Source organism: Dryobates pubescens, chromosome 1 (genome assembly GCF_014839835.1).
Source record: "Dryobates pubescens isolate bDryPub1 chromosome 1, bDryPub1.pri, whole genome shotgun sequence".
In the NCBI taxonomy this organism is placed as follows: Eukaryota; Metazoa; Chordata; class Aves; order Piciformes; family Picidae; genus Dryobates; species Dryobates pubescens.
This window is the reverse complement of record NC_071612.1, coordinates 12,441,172-12,456,455: the sequence shown is the minus strand read 5'-3', so window position 1 is coordinate 12,456,455 and position 15,284 is coordinate 12,441,172.

Here is a 15,284-nt window from a genome sequence, read left to right as displayed (position 1 = left end):
GGCTGTGCTTGATCAAGTCCTTAGCAGTTCTGACAGTCGCCTATGTATCCTGCTTCAAGTTCCTCTGTTTCTTTTTCAAGTCTTCATTTACAGACAAGTTTTCAGTCTGAAAATGAAGTCTGAAATGAAGACTGTGAGAAGCAAGTCACTTCATCTGTAATGGCAGCATACTCTTATTTGTTTCTGTTGGCCAACAATGACAGGGATGGAAGTGAATTTAAATTTGGCTTATTTCTTAAACTTACAGAAAGTTTATATATGCAACCTGACCTAGGTGAACCTGCTCTAGCAGGAAGGTTGGACTAGATGATCTCCAGAGGTCCCTTCCAAACCCTACTATCTTGTGTTTCTGTGAAAGGTATTTTATTGTTGCTTGAACTTTCATTCAAAGTTTCCAAATCCTGCCTTCAATATTTGTTGTTAGCTGTGTTTCTCTAAGTAGATCCTGCACACCAAATTTCTGCAAGTAGTTGTGTTTGCACAGATACACATCCCTCAAAATAAATGCAAGTGATCATCTTTGCTGTTGAAACAAAAGCCAATTCTAACAATGAATTGCATAGCTTGTAACTGTAGCATGGCAGAAACAGGAGGAGCAGCTACCATAATTTTATCACCTTGAAGGAAGAAACCTTCAGAAAAGCATTCTTCAACACTTCTACTTCCAAACCAAGAAACATTACCAGTAATTTAGACAACTCTCTATGGTTGCCATAGCTGGCAATTTAGCATGACTACAGATGCATTTGTTACCAAATGCTAAACATTTCTTTTTGTGTTTTGTACTTAGACCCACTGCTCTTTTTCACTGCCCTCTATTCCTCTCTAATTATGTATCTGTGGAAACAGACACCAGAAATGCAGCTCCCATTTGATCCTCTGTTATTATGTATTTAGCCTGCACTGTGTGGCATCAAATATAAGACACATAATCTGTTCTTTAAATACAAGTTTTTCTTCTAAAATCTTGAACATGAAAGGGGCCAGAACCACTGCCAAAGCTAAAAGTCTAAGGTGCATATAAATGGATAGGTGCTGAAGTAGCAGAGCAGTATTTTTCAGAAAAATTGTGTGTTCTAATAGAAGTGCTTGAAAATTCATGGTAGTTTCTTATCAAATTAAACTAGTTTTAGTTCACTATACTTTTTTAAAATGTTACACCTAAAAAAACCCCAAAACCTTCTATTTTAATTCCCTGCCATTTTCTGTGGATTCATTTATCTTATAGCCCTACAAATTCAGTGCCAGGTCTTTTTTGTGGTGTAAAAATTAAGGAGGCTTAGTTTTCTTTCATGGTCATTATTTGGAGCAAACTGTTGTAAAAAAAAAATGGACTTTGTAAAGCAATAGAGATAGATAGAAATGGATTCAGATACTGCACAGATCTTGTTGTCGGTATTTTAGAATTTTCGTGTCAGCATATGGAGAAGGGGAGAGAGGGCTGAAGAGAGATAAAGGAATTATACAAGAATCTGCTGAAATTACTTTTCCAGCAGCATTTCCACCACTTTTCTGCCTAGTCTCCCAGTTGTATTCTAACACAAGGCCATTCCAGGCAGCAATGGCACAGCAAAGGTGAGCAAGGGGAAGTCAACTCTTTCAAACTGTCAACAAAACGCCTGTGTCATGGGTTGAGCTGAATACAAAGATGACAGAAAATGGCTTCAAAGGTAGCATCAAGCCAGATGTAGAAAATGGAGCTAAAAAGGATATTTAGGCTCAGCCTTGTATTTGCCACAGAAAGAGAACTATGAATTCAACCTCTGACTCATAGGCAGCAACTGTCTACCTGACAAGGCATGCCAGGGAAACCAAGTCAGATGAGCAACTTCAGAGGAGCATGACAGTTGTTAGCATGTGCACACAAAGACTCTTACCTCCCACCACAGCAACCTGTGCCACTCTCTGTTCTGTCCTGCAAGCTTAACGGTGATGCTCTGGGTATTCACAGATATTGTTGTGCTTGAGTGAAACACCCAGACTGGTATTTGAAACTCTCTTTTGTGCTAACAACATGAAGGGAAAGAGCAGCTAGCGCTCTTGGAACACAAATCTAAATCACAAATATTTTGTAGGATTTTGCCACGGGGCTTTAATTAATGCTACTTAACTTTCCTGTTTATGAATGCTAACAAATGCTGGAGCAAAGAAACATCTGATTGCTAGGAAATTAATATCTGATAAGAAAAGAGAAAGAAATTACATAGCGTGGTGATACCTAGCAAGCATCAATACAAAGCTGATGTACATAACACAATGGTAAATTCAGAGAAGCACCCTGCTAGCTTTTAGTAGAACAACTACAGGAGATGTGAACACAGCAATTTTATGCTTGCTGGTGACATTCATCAGAAAGCAGCATATTTTATAAAACCTCCTTAAGACTTTATCTTATCTAACCCAAGACTGCAGCTACAATGCTTATTTAAGATTCTCAAACACTGTGGATGTAGGGTGATACAGAAAAATAAATGTACAAGTAATACCCAGGTGGGGTTACACTATCAGTATCTGCTCCAGGAGGGGGTGAATAAAATGTATTATTTAAGAAATCAGTGTTTTCCTCTTTGCTAAAGTCAGTTTCCTCAAACATCTCTCCATTCTTTTCCATTTTCAGTCACTGACCTCCTGCACTGAGAAAAGTATTGGAGAACATGTTTGCATTCCAGCACATCTTGAAGAGTTCTTTAGCTATGATGCTTAAGATGGTTCCATGGTTAAGATGGCTCAGTACAGCCTTTTCTGTAGTATTACAACAACTGGAGGGAAAAAAAACAAGAAATAAAGCCATGTTACAGTACAATTCCACAATGGGGAATATTTCTCACAACAGGAACAGCTGAGAAATGGGATTATACAGCATCCACATGCTATCCTGAAAGCACTACTGAAAATGTAGGAAGGCAAGCAATTTTAACCAAAACTCCCAAACTGAAAGCATTTCTATTGAGAGTCTCTGTCAAGAAGAGATGGCAGTCAAAGCTATTATTTCAGTAATGTGAAACAACAAAGTGAACTCTGAGTTCAGGGAAGACATGTTGTTGCTCCTACACTGTTTATCTGTGTTAAAAAGCCTGGGCTTTCAAGTTTATTTCCAAACTAACATTTTTTGCACCATTGGAATACATAATACTTACAGGACCAGGAACAATACATAATGAAAAAGACATGTGACTCCTATTAAAGCCTCAGTATATAATGATAATGTCAAGGAAGAAAAAGTTTTTCTCCCTAAATGGCATGGAAAAGTCAACTACTTTGGACTACTTATTAGCCTAGAGGAAACACTATGACTTTCTTTCAAGAACATTGGGAGCTGGACTGGGTCCATAACTGTGGCAGGTAATTGCTGCTCTTAATACAATGATTCATGTGTAATAATAATAGTGTTTGTAGAGCTTCTACTTGCATTTCCAAAAACCTTTATAAGCATTAGTTATTTAATTCACAAAACAAAGATTCAAAGGAGGTAATTATTAGGTAAATGCCTCAAGAGCACAACCCAGAGCTGTTTTCTTTAACATAGTCTCATGCTTTGGCTTCCACATACTTCTAACATAAATCTCTGTTGGAAAATAATTTAGAAAATTACTGTGAATTACTGTTTGTGAGTTTATTTTGCTACTTCAGAAGTGATCTGTTTAGCAGTCTGTCGTACACTATTTGAAAAGATCTCACTACCAACTGGGGTCTTTGTATTCAAACAGCGTCAAAGCATGAGCAATGGGTGACCTTGTGAAAGGTGGCAGCTTTTCATTCTGAATGCTGTTGCTGTCCTAGCTGGGCAGTACATTTCTGAACACAGCAAATTAGACTCCAGGCCAGACCTTATTAACAGCAAAATGAGCTGCTTCTGCTTTAAGTTTCCCCTCTGCTCTCAGCCAGCTAAATATCTTCATATCTTTTTTTGAGCAAAAGGTATTGCCTTTTTCTTTTTCCAAAAGGGACCAGTGTTTAATAAAAGGTTTGTTTGATTAATACTAGCAAGAGCTTAATTTGGGGAGGGTGTCCTTATTTGAAATTCATTCTGCTACTTTGACAGAGGCTAAAGAGCTAAAGAGAGCTCCGCCCTTTGCGCCTCGCTTTATCCACCAGGTGATTCTTCCTCAAGCCAAGCATGTTTAGATCTTCTCAGTTCTCCTCTTCTCTAACTAGCATCAATCTTTCAGGCTTGGGCAAGATGATGACGGTGGCTCCTTCAGCGAGGAGGATCTACGCACAAGTCATAAGATAAATGATTAACTGTCTCAGGCTACACAATCTGTTCCTGGACTTCCATATAAGAAGCTTCAAGAGGAAGGACTGGGGTGTATTTCCCCAAGGCATTAAAGCAGACTAACAAAACTGAAAATTTTAATTATAAAAAACTGCAGCATTCTCTTCCACAAAGTACAATTCTGTAGCTTAGTTTAGATGTTTTTGAGATAATCTGAATGATTGTCATCAAGCAACTGCTACTAATTTTTCTTTACTCCAGGCCAAGATGTGAATACCAGACCCTGAGCAATTCCATACATGGTTTTGATGGCTTCCACTGAAGTAGCTAGGCTGACAAGGAGCTCACAGCTCTGCATCAGGCACTCTAAATGAAAACTCGGACCCAAATGTCTTAAATGAATGCCATTATTGAATTACAAATACTTTAATTCCCCTGAATTATAGTGTGTTTATCTAAGAAATTACCACTAACTCTTATTAATGCTTGCAAGTACATAATTTCCATTCTTCAGTATTTCCTACTGACTCTGCCAACATCTCTTTCAAAATGTCAGTCCTCCTCGTCAATGACAGGATGTATTTTGTGTTTGATGTCGTCTTGTACCATTTAATTTATTGTTTTCTAAAAGAGAAACTGTGTTGACCTTTAAGAATTAGGTATGACAGACATACATGTAAACAGCCTCCTGCCTTTCTGAAGTAAATGCTAGTTTTCCCCCTTGTCATTTAGGAGATCTTAATTTTTCTCTAATGTCAGTATAATTCTTAGATGTTTCATCCCAAGAGTTATGCAAAGTGATTCTGGCATGGACTTTGTGCCAACTGTTAACCTAGCACAGACAAGTTCATCACTAAACCATGACACTCAGAACCACTTTGGCACATTTCCAGGGATGGTGACTCCACTTTCCTGAGCAGCCTGTTCCAGTGCCTCCCAGCCCTTTTGGTGAAGAAAACGCTGGTAATCATTATAATGATGTGGTTCTAAATCTATCTAAGAGTAACGATTTCACCAGAGACAAAAAAAAAAATGCAGAGTATATAAAGCAGAAACGATTATTTTAGCTTTCTGTGATGGGAGATGATTCCTGGATTAGCTGAATAATTGCCTTAGCAAGGCATCTTGCAAAAACCCAAAGCCTTTGAGAGCCGAACATTCTAACGGGAAAGAGCTCAGCACAAAGGTGAGAACAAGAGTGATTAGCATATCAATATGAATCTGTCAGTCATATAGACTTGGAATGTCAGGCTGCACTTCACTTTAAAAAGGAACAGTTTGCTCTTCTCAAACAAGAACTGACAGCAGTGAAAAACACAGTTGATTTGTGCAGATTAATGGCAGCTGGAGAAAGGGAGATGCAACTGGATAAAGAAAATCTTTAAGTGAAACATACAATTTTCTGTACACAGTATCAAACTGCTATTTTCTGACCTTAGGGCTTTGGGCTGCCTGTAAAGAGATGGTAAGAGCTGGATAGTATGCAAAAAAACCCAACCAGCCTCCAGAGTACAGCCATGAGACATTTCCTATACATTTTGGTCCTGAATCAAGACAAAAACATCAACCAAGAGCTCAAGATAAATTTTTTCCCAAGTGGAAATGATCAAAAGTTTAGATTAAAAAAAAAACAAAACAAACAACAAGAAGACAAAACCAAACCAAACAAAACAACGGACACAAAATTCTTTGCTCTGTTTCATGAAAGAAGTAATTTTCACAGTCCATATGTCAAACTCTTTCCCTAAAGGTTTGAAGACATGAGTAGCATCTAGATTCTGTGGTAATGGAGGATGAATAAAACCCAGTGTTTCCTTTTCCCCCACCCTAAACCAGTTTGGTTCATGTTCCAATTATCTTCAGTGTTCTCTTTTCAATTTCCTGTCTCCTTACTATTTATTGATTTGTCTTTTACCCTTTTGTCCTTCTTTTGGTTTTTTTTTTTCCCTCTCCATTTTTTTGGCCTTCTTACTCTGAATTGAAGCTGGTTTTAATGGATGTAATTTTCTACTGCCCCAGCTCTAGACTTCAATTAGCCTTTACCTTTGTGGGCATCCCACACACTACTTCAGTAAGGAATAAGAATGTGAGATAAATCCATTGCTCAGCACCAGGGAACACCAGTTCATCTTTCTGAGATAGGTGTGCTTCATTAGGTCAGTGCTAGAAGTCACCCAAAGTAGAACAATAGAACAAAACCAGGTTGGAAGAGACCTTCAAGATCATCATGTCCAACCTATCATCCAACACCACCTAATCAACTAAACCATGCAACCAAGCATCCTGTCAAGCCTCGCCCTGAACACCCCCAGCGACAGCGACCCCACCACCTCCTCAGGCAGCCCATTCCAATGGGCAATCACTCTCTCTGTGTAAAACTTTCTCCTAACCTCCAGCCTAAACCTCCCCTGACGCAGCCTGAGACTGTGTCCTCTTAAGTAATATGGCAGCCAAGGATTTCCCTATCTTCAGCAAATGATGAAGGGGAGAGTAATTTGGAAATAAATCCATTAGATAACACTGAGCACAACATACCAGCTTTTTTTCAGCCAACAAATACTAACTACCTTTACATATATTCCTAACACTACAAAACCTACTTGACAAAATTAAATTATCTGAACAGTTCAGTGAGACAACAAACATTTTATCAACACCCACCATCTGTATTGAATTTAAAAGAGCAAAAGATTTACGAAATAGCTGCAATCCCAAGTGTTTGCTACATGTATGAGAACAAATTATTTCCAGACAATAGCCTGAAGGGAATATGAGAGATTTAATCAGAATACTTTTCTTTCTGCCTGCCTCAAGAAAGCTAAGAAAGATTCACATTTTAATTAAAAAAAAGCACCCCAGATCTATGAACTCTTTTATAGTCCTTTTTGTAGCTACTCTTTTATAAGTCATTGCACTGGGGAAGCGTAGTTGCCTCTAGATTTTTTTATACCAAGTTTTAGTTTGTAAGTTCATCATACCATCGAATTCATTTTAATTTCTCACTTGTTGGAGTAATGATTCAACTACGAGACACAAAAATTGACTTTAGGACATCCATGTCTGTCTGAGCCATTTCCTTTGTTGCTCTCACCTTTAATTTTAAAAAGCCCACTAAAGCTAGATGGCCTTTTTAGCATGAGATTACTACCCAGTGCCAACAGTAAATGAATGGTATCCTTTAAAGAGAACAATGCCGTTGACAGATTAATAGGGTTACAGAAATTGTCAGATGATTGATTAACTATTGCCGTTGTGGATGCAGTAACACATTATGGGTGTAGACACACTATCCATCCACCTGCCTTGACTGTGGTCAGGAAAGGAGCAGCAGTGCTATCTACTAACTTCTTTAAAATTTGCCCATAAAAATTGTTTTCTTGTTCAAAAACCAGCAACAAGGATGAGAAGTGGCTTATTAACTGCAAATCTCAGGCTGCGCCAGGGGAGTTTCAGGCTGGATGTTAGAAAAAAGTTCTATACAGAAAGAGTGATTGCACATTGGAATGGGCTGCCTGGGGAGGTGGTGGAGTCGCCATCACTGGAGGTTTTTAGGAGAAGACTTGACAGGGTGCTTGGTGCTGTGGGTTAGTTGCTTGGGCGGTGTTGGATTGGTGATGGGTTGGACGCGATGATCTTGAAGGTCTCTTCCAACCTGGTTTATTCTATGTATTCTATGTATTCTATGTATTCATTACACTTCACTATTTCAGTTTTGCTTCTAACTACTCTCTCTCCTAGTGAAAACAAGCTATCAAACAGAATTGTTGATGTAAGTTGACCTTAAGACCAAAGTTAAAGTCACTTAGTTTGGGAAACATAGATTACTGCAATCAACAATTAAGAAAAAAAACACTCTCTAAGCTTGTGGCTGGGGGGAAAAAAGGATTTTGCAGTAACTTATTGATTCCAAACTCCCAACTAACTCTAAATACCTGAAGATGTCTGGGGTTTTAGGACACTATTTCTGTTCTCAACATCCATCTTGCAGCAGAGATAGCTCTCATGTGAAAAAATATCCCCTTTGAAATACTGTTTTCTAGACAATAGAATATTAAATCACATTACAATATGTTTTTTGTGGGGTTTTCAAACAATACAGCCGCCAATATGCACTTGCAGTGCAGAAAGCCAATTGTATCCCAGGCTGCATCAAGAGAAGCACAGCCAGCAGGTTGAGGGAGGTGATTCTCCCTCTCTACTTTGCTCTGGTGAGACTGCATCCAGTTCTGGAGCCCCTATTACAAGAAGTATCTGGATATGCTGGAACATGTCCAGAGAAGGGCCACAAGGATGATCAGAGGGCTGCAGCTCCTCTCCTGTGGTGACAAACTGAGAGAGTTGGGCTGGTTCAATTTGCAGAAGAGAAGGCTCCAAGGAGACCTTGCTGTGGCCTTCCAGTATCTGAAGGGGGCCTACAAGAAAGCTGGAGAGGGACTTTTTAGGATGTCAGGTAGCGATAGGACTAGGGGGAATGGAGCAAAACTAGAAGTGGGTAGATTCAGAGTGGATGTCAGGAAAAAGTGCTGCACCATGATGGTAGTGAGACTCTGGAACAGGTTGCCCAGGGAGGTGGTGGAAGCTGCATCCCTGGAGGTTTTTAAGGTCAGGCTGGATGTGGCTGTGAGCAATGTGATCTAGTGTGAGGTGTCCCTGCCCATGGCAGGGGGATTGGAACTAGATGATCCTTGAGATCCCTTCCAACCCTGACAATGATTTCTTTACTACTCATTTGTGTTGCAAAAAATGAGAATATCTTAAACATTTGTTTGAAAGCCTGCTTTCTGGATAGAGGTTTCTTTTCAAAACACAAACAACATGCTTCTTCTTTATAAAACAGAACAACATAAAAAAAAGCCCAAAAAGCAGTATTTGAAACACTCTTTCAAGAGCCAGTGACATAGATTTTCACAACCTGAGTTTTAGGGGAATGGCATCATTCGTGTCAGCAAGTCACAGGTAGCTAGGTACACACACAGGTGTGTGTCAGTGGAGAGGTATTGACAGACACCCTGCTTTTTTACAACTCACTTTCTTGTGGTAAAGAGAACAACAGCAGAAATTTTTCTTTTCAGGAACAAGATTTTTATGATTCCTGCCTCCACTGGTAGAGAATGAAAGGACATATAACTTTATCCTCACATATTTTCTTTTAAAGGAAAGACAACCGCTTACAATCTTTCTTTAAATGTATTGTCCAGTTTCCCAGTATTTTTAACACAAATGGCTATTGCCAGTGGTTAATGCATCTTCTTGATCTAGCTACCAACATAACTACTCATACTACAGTACCAGAGGTTAAAGGGAACAGCTCACAGAAAGCAGTATAAATAATATGCTTGGTGTCCCAAGATGCTTTTACTGGAACCTGAAAACCTGAGACAGGGAAAGAACCTTAAATTCCAAAAAGCAGAATGGGAAATACCCAAGTGTTTCCCCAAATTTGAGAGAGTTGCTGAGAATATTTTCTTCTTATGCTGTTCTTCCGATGCAAAAAGACAAACTTCAAGGTGCAAAACGTGCTGAAATGCTCTATCCTATATTTGCTACACAATTTGCAAACACAGCTTTTCTACTAAGTTATTCTATGCTTACCACATAAGCAATTACAAAATTCACTTGATTTTAATGCTGCTCCAGCACTTAAAATAATTTTTGGCCCAAAGTCTTAAGAACATAGTAACATCATGTGTAAAATGAGATTGTTTTTTGGCTTTGTTGTTGTTGTGCTGGGTTTTTTTAAAACTTCTTTCTTCATGCAACAAAGACAAGAGCTACAAACTCCCTGTGCTGTCAGATTATGGAATGAAGCTGGAGGTGGGGAGATTCAGGCTGGACATGAGGAGGAAGTTCTTCACCGTGAGAGTGGTGAAGCCCTGGAGTGGGTTGTCCAGGGAGGTGGTTGAGGCCTCGTCCCTGGAGGTGTTTAAGACCAGGCTGGATGAGGCTCTGGCCAGCCTGATCTAGTGCGGGGTGTCCCTGCCCATGGCAGGGGGGGTTGGAACTAGATGATCCTTGTGGTCCCTTCCAACCCTGACTGATATTATGATATTATGCTCTGGCATAGACAGTCTTCTAAAATGGATGAGATTATATTATCTTGGTGCCCTGGTTTAGCTGATTAGATGGTGTTGGATGACGGATTGGACACGATGATCCTGAAGGTCTCTTCCAACCTGGTCTGGTTTATTCTATTCTATTCTATTCTATTCTAGTCTAGTCTAGTCTAGTCTTTAAAGAAATATTCTGTGAATTTAAGGACAATCCATAAAAAATTTATTTTTAATGAAAGAAGAAAGTAACATGGAATATTCTCTTACTACATAGTGGTAATGAGGCAATATCTTCTATAAATAAAAAGTAGAATCAAGAAGCCCCTTTGGTTTATTTTTCAGGTACCAGTGAAACACAGATGCATCACCACCAATGCTCTTTGAATAATGTATATAAAGCTATCTGAATCTTATTTCACCATGTCCATCCACACTGAGTTACTAAGATTCCATTCACGCCTCCTCAGCTTGCTCTAGACCTTAAAATATGCATTTTATTATCTATGAATATGCATGTACATTTTATTGTAGATAAGATATATTTGGCTACTCCAGGAGACAGAAAAGACACCAATAAAACCCCCTTAATTGGGATGCTTTTAAGGGAACAAATCATTTAGAGTGCTGTAGAAGACAGAGGAAATTGTGTTGCCGGTGTCTTTTCTATTGACTTTAGTGGACTTATAGGCAGGCCCACAAGAATTTCAGGTGGCATCAACAACTACCTATCAGTTTCAAGACTGGAGGTTGAGAACCTTCAAGATTTAATAAAAGCCATTGTTTTCATCTCTGATTTATAAGACCTTGTTAAATGTAAGTAATTCTTTTTTTAAATAAAAAGTGGGGGAGTGGGGAAGAAAAATAATTATTAAATAATTATTAAAGCAATTTAAAAGCAAATGAGAAAATTAGAATGTGGGGAAACATGTATGAGTGCACACATATATGTCAGTTGCTAGTGAATCTCATCTATGACATTAGATAGACACTCGAGCAGTTGGAGGAAGATGAAAAGGCAGAGGTGGCTGGAATTACAATTGTAAACAATTTATCTCCTACTGGAGAAAATAAAGACTGCAGAGCAGCCAGGAAAACCAAAATTAATTCACTGAAGATTTCACACTAATTTGTGTTGGGGACTACAACAAAGAATATAACAACAAAGAAAATGTTTATTATATCACATCCCATTTCTCTCTGCCTTTACCTTCTCTCCAGATATACTGCTGTCATGTAGAAAAACCACTTGGATGAAAGTACTTAATTTTTTCCCCAAAAATTGCTTGTGTCACACATTGGGTAATGTATTTTCCTCACAAAGCCCTAGCTGACCAGGAAAGCAAATGAGTAAGAATTATTTTTCACAGGACAACTGTGGCCTACAAATCATATTTTGACACATTTTGACTCTACCAACTATTCAGCGCCTTCAGTCCTGTCCTACATGCAGCAGATGAAAACCAGAGGACTAAGCTATGTCAGTGGCAATGGCAACCAAGTGTATTTAGCCTTTCTGGAGGATCAGAAGATCAGACTCACAATGGCTGAAGAAATTGTGCTGGTTCGTTCTTCATCAAGAATGAATAAAAGTTTTCTCCTACAAATTAATTTGTGACTAGCATCTATAATTCAGAAGAGTCTTCATTTAAACTCATCCTTAGACTTAGTTATTTTTTATTCTAAAAGTAGTTTCAGTGAAGTTGCACCTCAGCATCTAGAAGAAGACTTGTCTCTTATCAGTTCTTTGGCTCTGATTGTCTAGCTATGATAAAGAGCCACATAAAATATTTCTGCTTTTGGCCTGTCCCTTTACTGGAACATCCTTACTCACGTGCTTGTGAAGCTGCCCAATACCCTACTGAGTTGTTTTCATTTGTTGCCAGGAAGAATGCTTTTGCATACATAAGCAATAATCAGAAACCAAGTTCAAAGTGAGTTTTCCAGCTACACAAATAAAAGCAAACTGTTCAAAATCCAGGTAGGTTGGTATTGTCATGATAGCAGCACAATGCTAAAATGCAGCCATAATAAACAAGACAGTGTTGGCAACATTCTTAAATTGCAAAATTTCTCCTCCCATATCTAACACTTTGCATGAGACTGACTCCTGATGAACAGGAGGTATCAAAGCTGAAAGAATATCTGGACCACTAAAGCTGCTGCTGAAGGATCTCTTCCACCTGGGTGCTGGAAGGACTCAGGGAATTAAGTTACTCGGCTAAGTCTAATCAAGTAAGAAAATCCAAACCCAAGAGCAAAGTTAGCAATGCCTTCAGTGCCATGTACAAAAGAAAAAAAGCCCAGAGAACAAGTGGTGTGAAGCAGAACTGCTGTAATTAACACTGATGCAATTAATACTCATGCTCAATAGCTACGGTGAACAGGCTGCTGTTGTGCTACAAATCCCTACCTGTATAATACTACTGATATTCTCTGGCTCTTTCCCATAGCATACAGATTAATTTAGTGGAAGAGTGACTTCTGGTGAAAACTTCAAGTACACCAGAGGACCTGTAGAAGATGAAATCATAGTCTTATAAATAGCATTTCTAAGTATTTCTGTGAAGCTGGGAATGGGGAACTGCTAATAGCTGCAAGTATAACCACAGCTGAGTGTACAAGTACAAAGCAGTTATCAGTGGAAAGGCAGAGAACAGGAAAAGCAGTCACTCTAAAATTGAGTACAGTCTTACCTCCATGAAAATGAAACTTCCCCACTGCAAATATGCCTAAGCTGTCATAGCCAAAAGTTAACCTAAGACATGATGTACCTGTAACTGTTTTAGAAGAAAATGCCAGAATGGTTACCCTCTGTAACTATCGTTTGTACATGCTCTGTTGCAAAAGTTTCACCACAGACAAGCAGCTTTTGCTACTCAGAAGTAAACCAAGTGTTTTCACAAAATTGCCCTGAATGCTGACCTTCAGCTGATAGAATTTAAATCAGTATATATATAATAATACAAATTTTGATGGAGAAGCACAACTGACTTCACTGCCCGAGTGAATTTCCTCTCTAGGCAAGAGCCAACACCTGGCTGCCTAACCTCCTTCCCTAACAAGCTAAATAAAAAGCTAGAAAGGTAGGTGCTGGGTTTGCTGCAATTGATTGTACCAGAGTGCTCCTCTAAAGTTTCAATATGAGTGAAAGCCAGAGCACAGAGAATTTATTCTAGACAATTTTACAGTCATCTCCAAAAGGAACAGCAAATTCCCCCCATGTGAGGCTGACCCAGTTGCCCAACATTTGCCATGTGCTGTTCGGTGTTCCACTTCTCAAAACAACATAGCTCCAGATACTCTGCCACATGTTCTGTCAGATTTGGATACCCACTGCAACACAGCAGATGACACCCAACTTACTGAGCAAGTTACTAAGGAAAAATCTGGGTTCTCCATAATGCTAATGGTACCCCAGAATTGTTCTCCTCATGCATGGAGGAGAGGGAATGGGGAAGGTCACAGGGTATGAAAAGCTCCCTACAGGACCAGAATATTTTCTCAGTTTCCTCAGGTTGCCCCTGAACAGGAAGCCAAGATCCAATGATACTTTCATTTCTACACCGCAAAGCTGACACTTTTCCTCCCATCCCATGTTGATGATCTAGGCTGACATTGCACAAACACAGACTACAAAACCTTTCCTGATTTTTGTTTAAAGGAAATCTCAAGAACTCAAATTGCCCTGCTTGCATTAAGAGATGTTGACTTGCACTGACTTCTCATACTGTGACTAGGAATGCACTAAGGGGAACAACTTGGTTGCACTGCTTACGGAAAATAATGGATTTGCAAAAGACACATAGGCATGGTCTCTCCAGAACACTCAGTATGCAACTGCAAGCAATTTTCCAAGACAAAGAGCTAGAACAAGCATTGTTACTGTGAGAAAACAGGAAGAAAAAATTAGACTCCTGCTCTCTATGTCAATATATGGCCCCTAGATAGCAGCCTTGGTGCAGAACAACTGCATATTGCACATTTTTTCAGGGGAACTCACCACTGAGAAAGAATGTGAATCAATGAACTATACGGAGCGAGTGGTTCAAATGAAGAGCTTTTGTGTTTCTATACAGGGGAAGTTACTGCCAGTTTTATACAGTCATCTGTTCCAATATGCTCTGCTGCTCGTTTAGCAGTACTGTGTGCAAGAAAGGAAGTCTGTATGTCTCTGCTGAAACTGAGGAAAATGAGGTTGGGAGAAGTGGGGGGGAAGCAAGAGAATCATATGTGACACAAGGATGTGGGCAGCTGGTGTAGGAATGTGGAAAACACTTCAGCTTTGTAAAAGGGTATGGTCTGGAGTTCCTAGTTAGGGCACAAATGTAGAAAGGCATAGGGCACAAGGCTGGGTTTATGACTTCTGGCTCATAGCCATATGAAATACCTGAGTGAATGTTCTCGACTCAAGAGCTGAGTGTCCAAGTCTCTACTATAACTAATCAGCCCAGCATTCCTCACTCATTGGAACCAACATTTGAATTCTTTCAACATTCAAACTCAGAGAGATTTTATTTACCACACTTAATTCAACCTCTTACTTGGATTTTGCTTGGATTTAGATAATTGATTACAAGTCAGATTTCTTTGCCCAGGTATGGGATTATCTCTGTCTATCCCACTGGTCTACTTTGGGCAATACGATACAAAAAGGAGCCCTAGCTACTAACCCTCTAGCCAGCACCTCAGTGATTTTATTAGGAGAAGGCACCTGAATTACCCAACTGCTTATCCTTCACTCCTTCCCAAAGTCCCCTCTATATGTGCCCAAAAGGCAGAAAAATATATCCTACAATTTTCTGGAGAGATAACTTCAGAGTGGTTCAGCCATAGAGCACTACTACAACCTCTGCTGGTACGCTTTTTACTGTGGGATCTCCTGAGAACATAGCATCATAGTATCAGGAAGCCTGATGGGGAAATGGCCTGTGAACTGCTGCTCCCTTCTTCAGACTTGCTTGCCTCCAGGGAGAGTACATGGATGGAAGATTTGGGGCTCAAGATGAAACTGTGGGATT